Here is a 19,649-nt window from a genome sequence, read left to right as displayed (position 1 = left end):
AATGAGAACCTCCCTTTGGAGAAGTCTATTTTATTGTAAAAATGTATAATTTTTGTTACCCAGTGAAAATTCTTCAAATGAAGTAATATTTTCATTCTTCTTTAATTATGTCTGTAACTTGAATGGTAAGATTTTGAGATACAGCTAATAGCAGAAGTGTCTCAGTTTTTTCCACCAGAGTGACCTCAGTTCAGGAGGCCAAATCTGGGGCTGTGTCTCTGGGGTAATTTTGAATGAATGACTGATGTGCATATTCTAATAATGTGCTTAATTCAAATTGGGAGTCATTGTTGGGAGTGCTACCTCTGTTAAAACAAAATGTCAGGATGTTCTTGGCTGCAAAACCCACAAAAATGGCATAAGTTGTCCTAAGAAATAAGGAAATATGTTATGTTGCATCTCAAAAAGTTCAGAGTAGTGGGCTTCATGTAGGGTGTGATCAAGGCTTTCACTGTTACTTTACTTCTCTTGGCCCTTTCCTTCCATGTGTGTTAGTTTTCCCCTACCCTGAAGTTCTTTGTGGTTGTTAGATGATTGCCAGCAGTAACTGAGGCAACATGCTTTCTTGTTCATATCTAGAGAGAAAACCTCTCCTTTTACCATGCGCCAATAGTAATTCCATATGCTGATTGGCTTAAGCTTGAGTTTTTGAACCAGTCCATGGGAAAGGGAATGGTATTAATAAGTTTAATGTAGACTTATCAGGACCTTTCCTTGGAGCAGGGGATAATGTAAGCTTCCCCAAAGTCACATGGAAGAGAGAGTTTGGTATCTGAATCCAGTAGAGGTTCTGCTGGGCAGGAGAAAAGGGGTAGGGGAACAGATGCTGGGTAGGCATCCAGCATTGTCCACTTTATCCAGTCAAGCCAATATGAAACCACTTTACCATAATTTTAATTAGCAGTTAAACTCATGACCTTCAGAGTACTGAAAACCCTGTGTTGATACACTAAGTGAACTATTAATAACGTCTTGTTAGCAAGCAGGTGCCAATGGTAGGTATATCAAAGTTAAACTTTGTAAAATGTGATAAAAAACTGTTTAGCACTGAACCATAAGAATAAAAATAAGCTTAAACTAAAAGCAGTATTACAGAGTTATTCATAATTACATACATCTTTATTTTTCCAGGGCTTGTCTTAGCGTCTAAAGTTGTATAGCACTTTCTTTGTTGCAGAATTTAGAGTACGTGCTATGTCACTGAAATATTACAGATAAGTAGTGGTGATGGTTTATACATGTATAAAAACTATGAATTACAAAGAAACCTTATATTTTATATAAGAATTATACTCATACTGACAAAAATTTCGTTTTCATATTCATGTTAAATCTTAAGAAACTGAGAAGTTAGAATTATATGGGGAAGTTAGAAAAGTAATACATATGCAGCCTTTTATCATACACGTATGTGTGAATCAAGATATTTATAGTATTTCTAAGATAATTGAGATTTCTTGAGACTTTAGTACATTCCACAAATGACAGAGTTTATAGTAACACTTAAGATAAATATAAATATCTTTACCAGATGCTTTTATTTGGGGAAGAAAAATTAATTTTGAAATGTTAGCATAAAAAGATAAGTTGTTAAGAATGGAATAACACAAATTTCCTAGGTGACATTAAGTTTATTTAAACACCATAGAATGGAAAATAGTTAAATTTAAAACTTCAAACATAATTATAATTGGTGGAAATGATGTTCATTTTTTTGGAAGTTGTGTAAACTTTGCAACTCTGTCATCCTGAAGCAGATTTCAAGTTCAATTGGCAAAGGAACTGGGTAGTTTCAACTCAGAAGCTTCCAGGCATTACATCATTGTTCTTCAACAGTTATTCATTCATTAGATTTGTTAGTTTACTAAATTTATGGGAATCTAATAAAGACCTACATATATTTTACATGTACAGTAGCATGTTTTTAGAAGAAATTACAAAATTAATTAGTTAATGAATTGGCCTGAAGGAATTTTTTAAAATGTGGGTTTGTTTGTTAAAAATCTTTTTAATTACCACCTGTCAGATGAAACTTCTAAACCTTCATTTCTTCCAAAAAAAGAAGTCATTTCCACTGTTAGATTGCAACCATGAACTTTAACACCTTTAAAAGTTATTTTCAGTTGAATTTTTAAAATACATAATAACTAAACCTACTAAAAGTGGAGTTCATAATTTTTCTCAAGAAATACTGGCTGCATAGATACAAAAGAAATAATTTGTATTAAGGTTAGTAACTAGGTTCACGTGCCTTGTTAACATTTAAAGTTCGTATTGTCTTTTTCAGTTACTGGGTTTCAAAATATATGTTCTTTGTTCTCTTAAAAAAGACCTTTGTTAAATGAGGGTATTTTTCTTCCGTAATGTAGAACACATAATTTTCCTTTAAATTGGCCTCTGGGGATCAGTTGTATGATAAAACATGGCTGCTTTTCCAGTTATCTGGGCTTCTGGCAGACTGGTTTCCGGACTGGAGACAGAGACTGAGTGGTAACTAATGGCTGGCATGATTATGGTATTTAACTTGAATCTTAGTAAGCTGGGTAAGCTGAACCTGTTTGGAGTTCTATTCTCACTTTTGCTGATATTTACAATGACCTTTTATACTTAACATTAAAAAGAATTCTTGTGGCCACATGGCTGATTATAAAATGCAGACAGATCAGCTGTAGCCAAGGTACAAGAAGGTACTCAATTCTTTTTGTTTCTCTCTCCAAACAGATGACATTTAAAAATTGATAAATATTGCACTAAATATACACTTGAGAATACGTAGAAATGGAATCAGCATTATAGATTAAAACTGGGTGTTTTTTCTCCCTGACACTTAAAATGAGCCTTATTATTTATCGGTAGAAACTTGGATGGGGCGGGCAAGCAAGATATGAATTTACCTAAGGGTTTCTGGACAAAATACAATAATTACTTGATAATAAATATGGCCTACCCTAAGTCTCTGTTTTAATTTCTTTGACTTAAATGATGGTTGAAATCTTATTTTGTAATTGAATTTTCCTTGAAGCTTATATAAAGACCATCTCTTAGAAATACATCTTAGATCCTTTTAAATTATGCATGAATTACTCAACAAATTTTTATCATGTAAACATGACTTCCTGAAAAAAGTGTATAAATCAGGTAAAATTTCAAATACTCTTATGCTTAGTGAAATTTCTTTTAAAATGTGCATCTTTTAGTAAATAGTACCGTAAAAAGGAAGATTGGAGATTTAGTTTTTAATCTCTTAACTTTTTAAAGAAAATTCATTTTCAAAATCTGAATCTACATTGAAAAAAAAAGTGAGATCAAGTTGCAAATAGTAAAGTTTATAAAATCTAAATTTTCAAGCCTTTATGAAAAATGAAAGGATTTTTACGTCAGGATAACTTTCATAAAATCATCACGTTGTAGAAACTAATGCATGAACACAATGTCTAAAAGCACACTGAGGAGTCACTCAGCCTCTGCTTGAATACCTCCAGTCATAGGGCCCTTACTCACTCATACACCCCATCAGAGACTGTGTGTCATTGTCAGAATCTGATTGTTCACACTCTGCATTATTGTGTGCCTGCCTAAGCTGGGCATTTAAAAGATGCATAGTACCTCCCTTATTGTCTAATCAGTGGGAATGTGATAATGGTGACGTCTCTAAAAGGAGTCAACCACAATCAACCACTCGGATTTGCATGATGACAACTTGAAGTCTAATTATAAGCTCTTGAATTTTTCTATACATTTTTGTTCATCCATCCACATTTCAGGAGGGAAAGTAACGGTGACAGCTATTAAACCTACTCAGACCTTATGCAGATTCTCTAAGAACAAGAGTGGAGACAGGCAAATTAGAGTTTTCCTGAATTCTCGGGATTATGTACACCAGATACAAGTTTGTTCAGAAACAACTAATGTACTTATTAATCAACATTAATTCCCCACGGTCTTGCAGTTTATTATAAAATGTGCAGGGTGGATTTGTTCCGCCTATGAACATTCAAATAACATAGCAGATTAGTGTGACCAGAAATACAGGAGAGCTGGTGAGAGAATGTGTTGGTATTATACAGACTTCTGTGCATAGAAGATTTGATACTTCCAAGAAATAAGCAGTACTTTTTAGGAGAAATTCCTTCTATTATAATGTTCTAACTTAAAGTAACACATGTTTATTAAGAATACGATGAGATAAAACAAGAAAAATGCAATTATTCATAATTTCTCCATTCAGAATGAATTACTTTTAACATTTTGGAGAATATACTTTGAGTTCTTTTTTCTACTGCACATATAGCGTTTACAAAGAATGAGAGTTTTCCATTCTTATTGGAATCTACTGTTCTGTAACATGAAATGTACTTATATCTTGGTTCTCCTTTTGTGCTATGAAATGCATTATATTATGTTATAGATTGTAAAAGCTGTACTGCATATTGTAATAATGAGGGCTAGGCATCTACGTTCTGTACAACCATGTGATATTCGTAAAGTTATTTCTTTTTTTTTTTTAACTTTGAGATGAGGAAACTTTCTTAGAGATGAGGAAACTTTCCCCAGGACAGAAGGAGGATATCAAACAATCTGATTTAAGACCTTAAACTCAATTACTGTAATAGAGCTGCTTGCCATAATTATATTTTCTATTAGTTGACATTTGGGGTCATTTCCAGATTTTCTTTCCATTTTGTTGTTTTGTGTGTATTTTAGCAATTCTGTGATAAATATTTATGTAGCTAAATCTACATCTTTGATTTTATTCTTAGGATATATATTAGAAAAGTAACTGCTGAGTTGCTGAGTTTGTGAAAAAAAGCTTTTGATATGTTCACTTCCCGCTATAAAAGCTTTTTATGATTTGTTCATTTGGCATTCTGTTTAGAAGTCTTAGCTCATTCCCAAATCTTATAAGAATCTATAGTTTTTCTTAGTGTTTTTGAGATTTGGAATTTTTTTTTTAACTTTTTAATGACAGAATAGACAGGAGAGAAAGTAAAGTAAATTTATTTGTAAATACTTATTGAATACCTATCAAGTGCTTATTAAGTATTAAGTAGACTTGAAACTCAAGTTACAAAAACAAACAATATACAATCCCTATTAATAAGAAGCAAATTATCTCTTTAAAGAATAGAACTAGTCATCTACTTTAAACATTAAAGAACAGAACTAGTCATCTACTTTAAACACAATAAATACTATAATAGGAGTAGGAACAAATTTGTGTGAGAGCGCAGAAATGCTTCCTGATTAAAACAGAATTAGAAAAGTCTCTGTACAGTTAATGGGAAAAACAGTATTGGATTAATTCTTGTATTGATATTTTAAGATATATCATGATTGAATCTTATTCTAAATAACATTATTTAAACTTTATAATTAATTACCAATTACCACAGTCACTTAGCTGATATGTGTTTTATAGAAATAAGATGTCTCCGTTTTTTTTTTGTACTCTGAAGATTTAGTGAGAACGAAATTGTAAGAAATAGAGAATGTTACCAACCACAGATGTCAAACTCACATGCGCCTGCGTGTGCGCAAAACACACACACTCATTTCTACCCTCGTAAGGCAGTTAAGAACATTTTATAACCTTGTACTCTCTAAGCTAAACTTAGCCTTAAATGGGCATCAGAAAAATTCCAAAAGATCTGTGAGAACTTTACTTTTTGGCGCTAGCTCACATGACATCTTTATCTCGAATGCCATTAAGAACGCAAGGGAAGGAAAATGAGAGATAAAAAGCAGACAGTGGGAAGTAGAAGGAAGGGATGGAAGAAGAAAATGAAAGATGTTAGAAGAGGGATATGTAACGCTAAGACTAGGAGCAGAGATGCTCGGTCGTATAAAGGAAGAGTCTAAGTTTGAGAGAAAATCAATTCATTGGTTGATCTGGGAGAGGCCAGGACTTCTACTTCTTATTCTTTGGTTTAAGTCTCTGCTGTTTAGATCTGTACAGTAAGACTGAATATGCTAGCAGCCTATTAAAGTTATTTATAAAACTCCTTTGAATTAAAGCAGTGAGTATTTTCATTTATTTCAGCTCTAAGTGCCTTTATTAAGGCACTATATATATATATACAGTTATAATAACTGTATATATATATATTTTATCTACCTAGAAGCAGGGGAACCTGCAATACAAATAAAAATATTCAAATATTTTTATATTTGTGTAACTCTATAAATATTTTCTTGTTTTCCGATTTCAATATCCAGTTGGAAGACATTAGAGGTTAACTGGTATGGAAACTGAGCAAAGCTTTCATACACACACACACACACACACAAATTAAATAGAATGAAATGTTATATAGGATTTAGCCAAAAGTAATTAATAATAAAATGTGCATGTGTGTTGGGAGGGGGTTTATGTAATATGCATGTATATTTCAAAAAAAAAAAAATCACAAACATAAATTCTGAAAAAACACCTGTCTTCAAGGGTTTCAGATGAAGGGTTGTGGACCTGCAATTACCTCACAGTATTAATGGGAAGATTAAAAGCAGTAATTATATATATATAAATGTGTTAAGCTTTGACGCATCACAGGCAGAGTGCTTGGCACATGGTAGGCATCCACTAAGTGATATTTGTTGTGTTTTAGGAACACAGGGAGTAGTCAGAATCAAAACTTAGAAATGCGTGACTTAGAAATGTGATTGCCCTCTCCGATCCCTGTTTCTGCATATATAATATATGTCTACTATGTCAACCTTGAATTATTGTTTAGCCTTAAATGATATAGTATAATGCCTGGCACCCAGTAAAATGATAATTGTTGATGCTAATCTCTTTTAACTGGACTCCCTAGATATCTAAAAGATAGATGTGGCTGGCTATTCAAAATGAAATATTCAAAAATGGAATTTTGAATGAGATATAAAAGGATTTCTTCAACTATTTAAGTCATACAAATAAAGCTTAATGTTGTTTTTATTGAGAGTGAAAGTACTCAGAATAAATAGCATATTTTAAGAGAGGCTCACATTTTTTGTACGAGAATTAAATGAGAGATAAAGTGTAGCCAGTGTTTGGCACAGAGTGAATGCTCAATAAATGATAAGCTAGAATTATGAAAAATAAAACTAAAATTTGATACGCTCTCTTAGACAAAATTGTCTTGATGTATGAAGGAGATTATTACTAGATCACTAGGACTGTCAGATCAGAGTGCATCATCAGTTGTGAACAACGTAAGTTTCATGGTTCATTTTTTTGTGCGTGAAAATACAGATCAACTGAAAAATATTACATATTATTATCACTATCTTACAAGTTATGCAGTTGAATTTTTAGATTCTGCTTATCTTGTTCAGACATGTTTCTATCTACCAGTGTTGCTGTCAGTAGTTACTATTTAACTGGTTTCTTTAGTCTTAGGCTCCCCCTTCCCTGTGCACAAGGTTCTTGTTCTAAGCATTTCATAGTGTAGCTGATATGTATGTAGAGCTTATTTCTCCCAAGTTACTTGTAGTCAGTAGACTTGCATATTGCTAAATCTAATAGAGGTAAATCAGAGGGGTCTTCAAACAGTACAGTGATAGTATTTCTGTGAAGCTTTTCATGAAAGCATCCCCCCCACACACTTTACTTCTCAGGCAAAAATTTAGGCATGCTTTTTTTTCTTAATCATACTTGCCAATTATTCTATCCTTCTAGAATAACTCTTTTCATCATTGTGTTGCGACTGCTTACTTATGTAGCTGTGAGCCTGTGAAGAGCAGAGTTTTTTATCTTAAGCTGCCTTTGTGTTTTCTCTATTCCACACATTGCAGTATGTGGAAGACATATCATATATGTGACTACATAAACATAGAGATTCCAGGTGGAAAACATAGGATGAAAAAAGTGCGGACATAATAAAGCTCCTTGAATGTTCATGGACATTCATCTATGTGGCTGTAAGACACAGTTAATGAAAGAGAAGAATAGAAGATGAAGCTTGAAAAATAGACTTGGGCCTTAATATAAAAAGTCCAGAGGCTGTCCTGGGAGAGGGATTATGAAGGACTTCTATACTTGGCAGTAGTTCTCCATAAAGGTTAATCCAGAGTGGCAAATATAAAAAGAATGTAGGGTGGGGAGGCTGACAGCAGAGCCACCATTCAGGGGAATTCATTGCATGTCAGGTAGATAATAGCAATGGGTCTATTATGTTTATGTATGTAATGTTTTCACTCAGATTGTGATTCATATATGCATGAATTAAATTATTAGCATTACTTTGAAATGTAAAATTATGTAATCCTGGGGGAAAATAACATTTATTGAACATTTACTATGATAAATGCTTTACAGGAATTAATCCGAAGATATAATTTTTTTAAGACCACATAATAAATAAGAAAGATGAGGCACAAAGAGGTAAATAAATTTGCTCAAATTCACTCATATAATAAATAAAGTAGAATTCGAACACAAATGGTATAATCTCAAAACTCATACACTTAACCATGATTTTTTAAAAGTGAAACACATTACAGAAAGTAATATATTTCTATTCTCTAGAACTATATTGTGTCAATTGTTCAATATAAAAATGATAACAGGATACATCATGCCAACTGAATGAAAGAAATGCTTACTATTTTTGTATTCTTTTGTTACCTGGCTTAGGAAAGTATTTTGGGTATATAAATTTCAGATTGTACCACTGAATTTATATATACCCAGCATTACTTTATGATTATGACCTTCTAAAATATTTATTTAAAACTCATAATGCTTAAAACAAAATTGAGGCCTCTATTTCTAGCCAAGATGGACTAACAGGAACCAGATTAACCCTCCTGCTGGAGAAGAATTGAAAAACAGAATAAAAAATATGAAACAATGGTTTTCAAGATATTGAACATCAAGTAATAAAAAATAGTGACTCCTGAAAGAAGGGCTCTGGTAGATTTCATCAAACCAGAGTGGAGAATCACTAATTTGTGGGACAATGATAAGAGTTCTCAGAATGGTCCTGCCTTAGTCATGGGGAATATTAGCCATAGATTAAATGTTGCTTTGGTTCTGGCAAATAAATCTTAAAAGCAACATCCAGAAGGATCAAATATCTAAGAACAAAGTTCAACAATTCTTACAAGAATACAAAAAAACCCCTAAGTTCTCAATAAGGTAAAATTCAACAATGTATGGCATCTAATAAAATATTGATCAAAAATATACTACAAATAAATAGAAGCATATGATCATAATGAGAAGAAATATCAATCAACCAAAAATCTCCCCAGAACTTAAATAGATGTTATAATTAGGAGACTAGGAGGTTCAACAGTTGTTATAAGGGTACTCCATATGTCCATAAAGCTAGAGGAAAGATTCAAAATGTTGAATAGAGATGTGGAATCCAAATTGAATTTCTAAAGGTGAAAACTACAATATCTGAGGTGAAAAATATTCTGGATGGGATTAATGAGAAGTTAGACATTGTAGATGAAAAGATTAGTCAGAGAATCAGAAGACATACAGTAGAAATTATTCATATGAAACATAGAGAAAAGGTTTAAAAATACAGGAGACCATATTTGAGCTTTGTGAAAACTTCCAGTTTACTTCATACATGTAATGGGAGTTATCAAAGAAATGGATGGCAGAACAAATATATTTGAAGAAATAATGGTCAGAACATTTTCAAATTTGATTAATGCTATAAACTGACAGAACCAAGATGATTAATGAACCCCACGAGCAAGAAATATGAAGAAAATTATATCAGAAACATCATCATCAAATTGCTTCAAACTAGGTATTGTGCAGAGAAGAGGTGAAAAGCAACTAGAGAAAAAAATAAATAAAAAAACATTTTTTACAGAAGAAAAAAAAGATAAAGGTGACAGCAAATTCTTGTCAGAAACAGTGTAAGTGAAAAGACAATGAAACAGCATATTTTAAGTACTGAAATTAAAAAAAAAAAATCACTATTTATATCCAGGAAAATGTCTTTCAAAAACAAAGGCAAAATACATCTTTTTTTTCAAACATGTAAAAGGTGAAAGTAGTTATTACCAGCAGACCTGCACTGCAAGAAATGTTAAAGGTAGTCCTTTAAGCAAGAGAAAAATAATATCAGATACAAATATGAATTCATACAAAGGAATGAAAACCATTAAAAAGGTAAATAATGTAGGTAAATATATGACTTTTTCCTTAGTGTTTAATCTCTTTAAGAAGCAACTGGCTATTTAAACAAAAAATAATTACAGTGTTCTGTGGGGTTTATTGCAGATGGCATAGTAAAATATATTAGAACAATATGACAAAGGCTGGGAGATTATTGTATTCTCTGTCAAGTAGTATAATACTTGAATGTGGACTCTGATAGGTTAAAGATGTGTGGTCTAAACACTAAAGCAACCACTAAAAATACAGTTATAACTAATTTAGTCAACAAAAGGCGAAAAAGGGAATAATAAAAAATAAAGCAGCAAAAGAAAATAAACAGAACAAATAATGAATGGACAATTAGAAAATGAATAGAAAGTGGTAGTTAAACCTAGCCATAGCAATAATCATTTAAATATAAATGGTCTCAACACTTCAATTAAAAGGCAGAGATTGTGAGGACAAAGTAATATCCAACTATATACTGCCTATAAGAAATCTATTTTAAATAAAAAACACTAGTATATTAAAAGTAAAAGGATGGAAAAAGAAATAACTGGCTAATACTAATTAAAAGAAAGCTGGAGTGGTTAAATTATTATCAGACAAAGTAGAGTTCAGAGTAAAGACTAGTTTCAGGAATAAAGAAGGTCATTTCATAATGATAAAAAATATCAGTTAATCAAGAGGATATTCAAGAGGATAATCAAGAGAACAATTCTAAATATTTACATATCTAACAACAGAGCTTCAAAATACACGAAATAAGAACTGAGAGAACTACAAGAGGGAATAGACAAATCTACAATTATAGTTGGAGATTTCAGTACTCCTTTCTGAATAATTAATAAATGATAGAAAGTAAGGATATCGGAGATTCCAACAACACTATCAATCTACTTGATCTATTTGACATTTATAGAACACTCTACCACATAATAGCAGAGAATGCATATTCTTTTCAAGTGCACTTGGAACATTTAGCAAGATCATGCTGAGTCATAAACCAAATTTCAATAAATACAAAAGGATTCAAGTTACACAAAGTGGGTTCTTAATCCATAATGGAATTAAATTAGAAATCAGTAACAAAGATTTCTAGAAAATACCCAAACATTCAGAAACTGTAATTCATTTTTAATTCCATGGATTAGAGAAGTCAAAAGGGAAATTAGAAAAGATTTTGAACTGAATTAAAACGAAAACAATATATCAAAATTTGTGGGATGTTGCTTAAAGGGGTGTTTAGAGGTCATAGGTCTCAAGGTCTACATTAAAAGAAGAAAGGTCTCAAATCAGCGATCTCAGCTATTCATTAAAAAATTAGAAAAAAGAAGGGAAAATTACACCAAAAGTAAGAAGAAAGTAAGTAAGTTCAAAGGGAAAATAACTGAAGTAGAATTCAAAAACAGTGAGAAAATGATTGACATCAAAAGCTGGTTCATTGAAAAGATCAATAAAACTGATAAGCCCTTATCCACACTGACCAGGAATAAATAAAGACAAATGATCAATATCAAGAATGTGAGAGGCGATATCACCGCAGAGTTTACTGATAGTAAGTGGATAATGAGGCAGTACCATAAACAACTTTAAGCCAACAAAAATGAAGTGTACAATTTCTTGAAAGACACAATCAGCAAACTCACTAAAAGAGAAATAAATAGCATGAATGTCCCTATATCAATTTAAAAAATCGAATTTGTGATTAAAAACCTCATAAAGAAAATCCTGACCCAGATTGCTTCATTGGTGAATTCGATCAAATATTTAAGAAGGAAATAATACCAATTCTATGTAAACTTTTCTAAAAAACTGAACAAGAGTTAAAGCTTCCCAGCTCATTCTGTGTTACCAAATTACCTTGAGACCAAAACCAGAAAAAGATATTTCAAGAAAAAAACTAACATTCGAATATTTCTCATGTTGCAAAATTTCTCAACACAATTTTAGCAGTGTCAACAATATATTGAAAGGAAAATATATTATAACCAATTGAAGTTTGTCTCAGGATATTAATAAAATCAATGTAAGTCATCACATTAACACATTTTAAAAAATCTTATCTAAATAGATGCAGAAAGAACATTTGATAAACTTCAAAATCCATTCTTGAAACAAACTGTCAACAAACTAGATAAAAGAGAACTTTCTCAATATGTTAAAAGGACATTTCCAAGAAACCCCAAACTAACATCACACTTGATGAAAAGCTGAATTCTTTCACTTTAGTACTAGTAATAAAGCAAGGATGATTAGGCTCAGCAATTCTATTGAACATTGCACTCTGGTTCTCATAAGGGCAGTAAGACAAAAGAAATGAAAGTCATACAGATTGGAAAGGAAGAAGTAAAACGTTTTTTTCACAGATGACATCGTCTGTAGAAAATAAGTTTAATAAAATTACAGGATATAAGATCAATGTACAAAAGTCAATTGTATTTTTGTATCTAGCAGGGGTCAATTGAAAACGCAAATTTAAAAAATACCATTTGCATTTCCAAAAATGTGAAATACTCAGGAATAATTCTGACAAATGAGCAAGGCCTATATACTGAAAACTATAAAACTTTTCTGAGAAAAATTAATGAAGAAATAAATAAATGGAAAGATTACCGCATACTCAAATTAGAAGACTCAATACTGTGGAATGTCTCTTCTCCCCAAATTAATTTATAGATTCAACACAATCCTGATAAAAATCAGTAGAATTTTGAAGAAATTGAGAAACTGGTTAGAAAAATCATAGGAAAATTCAAAGGACTTATTGTAGCCAAAGCACATTCTAAAAAGAACAAAACTGGAAGGCTTACCACTATCTGATTTTAAGTTTCTTATCAAGCTATAGTAATCAAGAGAGTTCATCATAAAGATAGACAAATAAGTAGAAACTCCCAAAACAGGCTCATATATATATTGATCAACAAAGATGCAAAGGTAATTCAATGAAGTCTTTTTAAAAAACAATACTGGAACAATTGACTAGTGTTAACTTTGATCCATACCTTCTACCAAATAAAAAATTAAGTCACAATGGATCATAGATCTGAATGTGAAACTTAAAGTACTAAAACTTCTACAAGAAAATAGAAGATCTTTATGCCTTTGGGTTGGGCACAGATCATTACATACTTCACCTATAAAAACATAATTACATATTTTACATTACATACACGACCCTATAAAAATTGATAAATAAGATTTCATCAAAATTAAAAACTCTAGTCTTTGAAAGACATCATTGAGAGAATGAAAATCAAATCATGAATTGGTGAAAATAATTGTAAATCATTTATCTGATAAAGAACTTGGATTCAGAATATATAAAGAAAGCTCAAAACTAAATAATAAGAAAATGAACCACTAATTAGAAACATAATAAAGATTTGTGTAGACTTCAGAGAAGATAAATAAATGGCCAAAAAGCACATAAAAATATGTTCAACATCATTAGTCATCAGGGAAACACAAATTAAAAACCATAAGATAATTACTGTGCTGAACTCTTGTACATTGCTGGTAAGAATGTAAATGGTAAAACCACTTGATAAAACAGTTTGTCAGTTTCTTAGAAATTTAAACATATACCTATTATATGGTTTAGCCATTCCACTCTTAGTTATTTGCTCCAGATAAATGAAAGCATATATCCGTACAAAGACTCAAAGGCTCATAGCAGCTTTACTTGAGTAGCTTCCAAACTGGAGACAACCCAAGTGTCTATCAGTGGATGAATGGATCAGCAAATTGTGGTATATCTATACAATGGAATACTTATTCATAGTAAGTAAAAAACTATTGATATATGCAATATTGATAAACCTCAGAATATTTATTCTGAGTGAAAGAAGGCACACAAAATGTACACACTGTATGATTTCACATAAATGCAATTCTAGATCATTGAAATACAATAAAACTTCTACAAGAAAACTGAAGATCTTTATGGCTTTCATTAGACAGAGATCATTACACACTTTACCTATAAAAAGATATCATGACAGTATTGGTGGTTGCCTAAGAATGAAAGATGGGAATGGGCAGAATAGAGAAATTACAAAGGAGCAAGAGGAAACTTGGGGGTGATGGATATATGTTCATTATTTAGGTTTTAGTAATGATTTCATGGGTTTATACTATATGTAAAAACATATTGTATACCTTATATATGTGCAGTTTATGGTATGTAAATGATACCTCAGGAAAGCTGTTTTTAAAAATTGGACTATGAAAGTAATTGTTTACCCTTCTTTTGTGTAAGTTAGTTTAGGTTTTGAGATGAATGCCTCGGGCCATATGTGTTTTTTACCTGCTTGTAGAAAACAACTCATGTATTAAATCTGAACTTTATATTTTCCACAGAACTAGTTGATATTGCTCACTAATGTACAATATGAGTAAACCCTCATGCATAATCATTGAGAGAAGTAATTGGTGTATGGTAAAGTGGAAGAGTCTTAGGGGAATGGAAACTATATGTTTCTGAAAAAGTATATTGTTATAGTAAATATAATCCAATCAGTTTTTCTCTAGAATACCATCATCCTTTATGCTTTCTTGGTCATCTGCTAGAGTTTAAATTTGTACTCGATAACAGTTAGGGAAACACAGTGAAGGACAGGACACTTCCTGAATTATTGCTCCCACTCTTCGGGGGAACTTTAATTTGGGACCTTGAAAAAAGCCATGTCACTAATTATTGTCTGCAGAATCAGTGTGGATTTCTCAAGGCGTGAAAGGCCAAAGAGCCAAGAAATATCACTAGATAAATAGCAAGAGTACATTTTTATTAGTTCCACTCATACCAAGTACATCCTCTCAATGAGTAAAAAACTAAATTTATTTTGAACAGAGTGTCATAGCACATAGGGAAGAGATATTGTCTGTCTGCTAATTTTTTTCCATTGTGAGCTTTTGACCTTACAAAATTAGTGAGAAAAAATTTTAAATATTGATTACTTTAGACACACTTTAGATTTTATACAAATTTCCTTCCACTTTTATTATTATTTTTATTTAAAACTTTAAAATCTGATTAATATACTTAGGTCACCATTCTTGGTTTATTAGCATTATACTAATTCTGTTATCTCCCAACATGAGGGGAATAAGTAGTTCTGGGATTCAGGCAGCTTTGATGAAAAGATTTGAGCCCTGTACCATCTCAGGTTATTCTTTGCCTGCTTATGCCAGGACCACTTCATCTGGTCATGGGAACATTCTCTTTTTACAAAAAGGATATCCCTGAAAATTGGATGCTCCGGAATGGAAAATGGAGTATCCTCCTATTCCAGCTACAGCCTCTGATGTACCTTTGCTTTTAGAGCATCATGCTTGCATTAGCTATCACCCCCCACTTGCCCCATCATTCTGCAGCAGTAGTCCCTCCATCGCCATTGTGATGGTAAGGGGCTTCAGCCCAGCCTCCTTCTTGCTCTAGAGTCTTTTTTTCTTATATTCCTTGTGTCTCCTTCCCCTGATGAATGCTGGGGATAATTGACCCTGTGTGGTGAGGATCATCCTGTCTTCACTGTGTGGTTTCTTTCCATCCAGTAGAGATCACAATGGCTGGTTCTCTTTGTTTTTCTGTGTTCTGATGAGATGCTATATTGGTAGGTAGGGACTTCTAACTCCTTCAGAATTTCCCTGATTTCTCCATAAGCTGAACTCACACCCAGCTCTCCAGGGAGAATTAGTGAGGCTTCTCAGGATTTTGATGAGTCATTTTCATTCCCTGTGTCAGTTGGGGGAAGAGGGGTTATGACTGTCTTCTCTTTTATTTCTAAGCTGTCATTTTCAAATATGATGCAAAAGTTTGTGCCCATTTTCTACTTTAGGTGCTCAGAGTGAATTTTTTTTTTATTATCTTTTGCTTCTTTTATTTGTTTGTTTCTTTTGTTTGTATTAGCTACGGGAAAGGGAGAGTCTGTGATATGGTTTCAATCTCCAGTGGTTTCCAGGAAGTTGATATCATATTTAAAAGTTTTTGATCTGGAACCTACGGAACCTATCGAAAGCCAGGTGTAGGGTCTTCTGATAGAAGGTTATCATTTACAAGTAATATTATTGTATTTATGAAGTGCACAGCTTTGAACCAAGAAACACTAGTTCTATGGGTGCCCCATCTTCTATGGATTAAAGACAATTTCCCATGACCGTACTTAATGTCACGGTTTAATGCATGCAGAATTCTTCCATATGGGCAAAGCTGAATGTTCGTGAATGTCTTCATCTGATTTAGAAATAGCATACAAGGCACATTCCAAATCTGAGCAAGATCATTTTCATCTTTTAAAAAAATTAAGTTTTGAACATCTTAAAAAGACTTAATTAGAATTTAACAATTTAACTCTGTTTTTAAGTAAGTCAATTAATTCATAAGTAATTTCTTGTTTGAAAATGAGGACATTGTACTAGATCAGTGTTTACCCATCTTTCTTGATCGTGAGAATCACCTGGTTTTTGTCAAATATATTGATTCCCATGCCCGTCCCCTGGATACTCAGATTCAGTTCTCTGAATTCAATGACTTTCAACCATAGTTTTATGTTATCATCACCAGGGAGCTTTTCAGAATCCTGACACCCAGGCTTCATTCCAGATGAATTCTGTAAGAACCTCTGGAGCAGTGGGACCCACATCCCAGCATCAGCATTTTTTTTTAAAGTCTCTAAAGTAATTCCACTCTAAGATGAAGTTTGTGAAATAACTGGTCTAGCATGAAGTCCTCGTAAAATACTCCAGAATATTTTTATAATTAGACAAGTCTGAGAAGTCATTTGTTAAAATATCTTTAAGATTTTATCCAGTAATTCAATTTTTACATTTAGAGCCCCAAATGAAGCCACTCTGGATAAAATTTACTACTGGATTATTTTGAACAGATTTATAACATCTTAAAATTCCATTATTAAAATAGGCTTTGCCGCCTTCTGATATGGCAAAATTGGATTTGAAAATAGTCAACTTTATCTTGAGGTTTTTCTCCATATCACATATTTTTAAATCCCAGTGACCTCAGTAAGAAATACATACTCCCTGCAGGGGGCAAAACTGAGCCAACGATGTTTAAAATGGCTTAAAATTTTGGCTTGGTTACTATGTGGTAAACTAAGTAATAATCCAAATATACTTTAGAAATCAGCCATAGAAAACTGAAAGCTTTATCTAGTTTTTTTTTTTTTTAAAGGAAAATCTCACTTGTTTGAAGTAGCTTTCTCACATCATATCTTGCTAGAGTTAAACCCTATCGTTTATTCAGTGATAACATAGTTTTGTAGATTATAGCGAGATATACAAAGGGATATATAACATTACATATTTTTTACATTACTTATACTTTATAATACTTTTTCTTTTTAGAATAATTACTGGCATTCATAAGCATTCATTCCTCACTAAACAATTATGTATTTCCCATTGTTTATGACTCTGCAAAACTAAATAAGTGGTTTATTTCTCTGCATTTGAGTAAGAGCCAAGGAACTTGATCCCTTTCTTATAATTATTTCAGGAATGATTTGTTGAAGGAGGTAGTATCTGAAAAGCTATTTGATAAACAGACAGTTTGGAGGGCTTCACTGGGGCTCTGGAATACCAAGCAGCATTTTCAGGCACATGGCACTTCAAGAAAAAAACCTAGAGCTGGAACCAGACAAGATCAAAGAGCAGCTGAGCAGATAATGGCAAAGGAGATGAGGTGAGGAAGAAGGTACTTTGGAGAATCTGATGGAAAGTATTATATTCATTAATTAAACCCCAAACTTAGTGGTGACATGTTTGAGGGGATTTTTGCTTCTCTGTAAAGTATGATCAGGAATATATATGGAATTTTGCAAAGGCCCGGCCAGACCTCCAGTAGGATCATGCAGGAACCACTTTGATATGGTTATTCTCACATGGGCGTGCATTTGTTAGGTGACCTCTTCCTAGAGTCCCAAAAGGAGACAAATGTGTTCTGCACTCTGCATTTCCACTAATGCAGGCGTCCCCAAACCCTGGGCCATGGACTGGTACCAGTCTGTGGCCTGTTAGGAACTGGGCCACACAGCAGGAAGTGAGCGGCGGACAGGGAGCAAAGCTTCATCTATATTTGTAGTCTCTCCCCAGCGCTAACATCACTGCTTCAGATCATCATGCATTAGATTCTCATAGGAGCCACTGGTCCCTGATGCCAAAAAGTTTGGGAAATGCTACATTAATGTATCTAACACACTGACCCCACTCTGGGCTTCTCCTTCTGTGCCTCTTCAGCCTCCCTCTGACTTTAGGCAACACTCCTCAGCACAAAGCGGTCAGACTTTCCTTTCACTTTTCCTTCCTAACAGGACTCACTTAAGTCTCATCCTCTTCCTTTAGATGCCAGCCACGTGACCAGTTTGATGCCAGATGAGTGCCGGAAAGAGAGAGATTGGCCTAGGGATGGGGATTCAGAATTGTAAATTATTTCACAAAATATACTCCGACATATATAAAGAACTTTGCTTGACACAAATGCCCAATAAATGTTTTCTATTACTTAAGTGCTAGAATTGTGAAACATACTCATCCAATCTTTCAGGTAAAAGCTATTTGTGGAGATTTTGTGTTACTTATTTTAAATACTACATTACAAAGGATCTTGAAATGAAGCTGTAACCATGCCACTAGCCCAAAGACACAACAGTGAACTAGAAAACATGTCTCTTTCTTTAGACACTTTACTAAAAGAAATTTGTAATAATAAATAATAAATTCTAGGTGACTGTATTGTAAATTATCCTCTAGGGACTTCATTGGCCTTCTCCTGGCATAGAGTGACTCTGGATGGTTCAGGCTATCTTAAGGCCTATTAAGATGACACTAAAGCAAAACCTTAAATGTAGTAGTTACTTACCGAGGAAGCCTAGTAGTTATGACTAAGGGCATTTCTAAGAAGCTTGGAGTGGACTATGGGATCCTCTACTTTATTCCTCATTCATTTGGGATTAGATTTATGGTGATTACCGAACTAGATCTAGGAAATTCAGCTCAGAATTCATAGTGGTTTAGGGAAATTTGGTCCACAAATCTCTGAAGATCTGAGATTTCTTGGTGTGCTCATCAATAATACATCCATAGATGTCATATGTTATGTCCTCTTAAGTCAGTTATTTGGTGTTCTAGGTATTGACATCTAGGTGCCCTAGAAATCCTACCCATCAAGCTGATATAATCAGCATAACTCAAAGCAAGGAACCCCCTTCCCTACCTTAGTCTTATTTGTTGAAGACATTTAGTAAAAGGTATCCCACAATGTATTAAAATAATTCTTTAATTTGATTTTTCTTTCTCTCATGGCATATTTTTTTATTTACATCATTCTTAATTTCTTTCAACAATGTTTTATAGTTTCAGAGTATAAGTTTTGTGCGCTTGTGCATTTTTATAAATATTGTTTTCTTAATTTTGTTTTTGAATTGTTCATCACTAGTGTACAGAAATACAATTGGTTTTTTTGTACTGACTTTATATCCTGCAACTTTGCAAAATTTGTTAATTAGTTCTATGTTGTTTTAATGGA

The 19,649-nt window shown here is 32.8% G+C and overlaps 1 protein-coding gene across 1 annotated transcript in view; it reads left to right on the top strand.

Moving 5' to 3' along the window:
• Positions 1 to 19,649, top strand: part of FBN2 (fibrillin 2) — a 240,480-nt gene that overhangs the window by 23,676 nt on the left and 197,155 nt on the right. The gene's annotated exons all lie outside the window — the stretch shown is intronic.

This window comes from Pteropus alecto, unplaced genomic scaffold (assembly GCF_000325575.1).
Source record: "Pteropus alecto unplaced genomic scaffold, ASM32557v1 scaffold20, whole genome shotgun sequence".
NCBI lineage: Eukaryota > Metazoa > Chordata > Mammalia > Chiroptera > Pteropodidae > Pteropus > Pteropus alecto.
The sequence above is the reverse complement of the archived record's forward strand: the minus strand, read 5'-3'. Positions and strand labels throughout refer to the sequence as shown.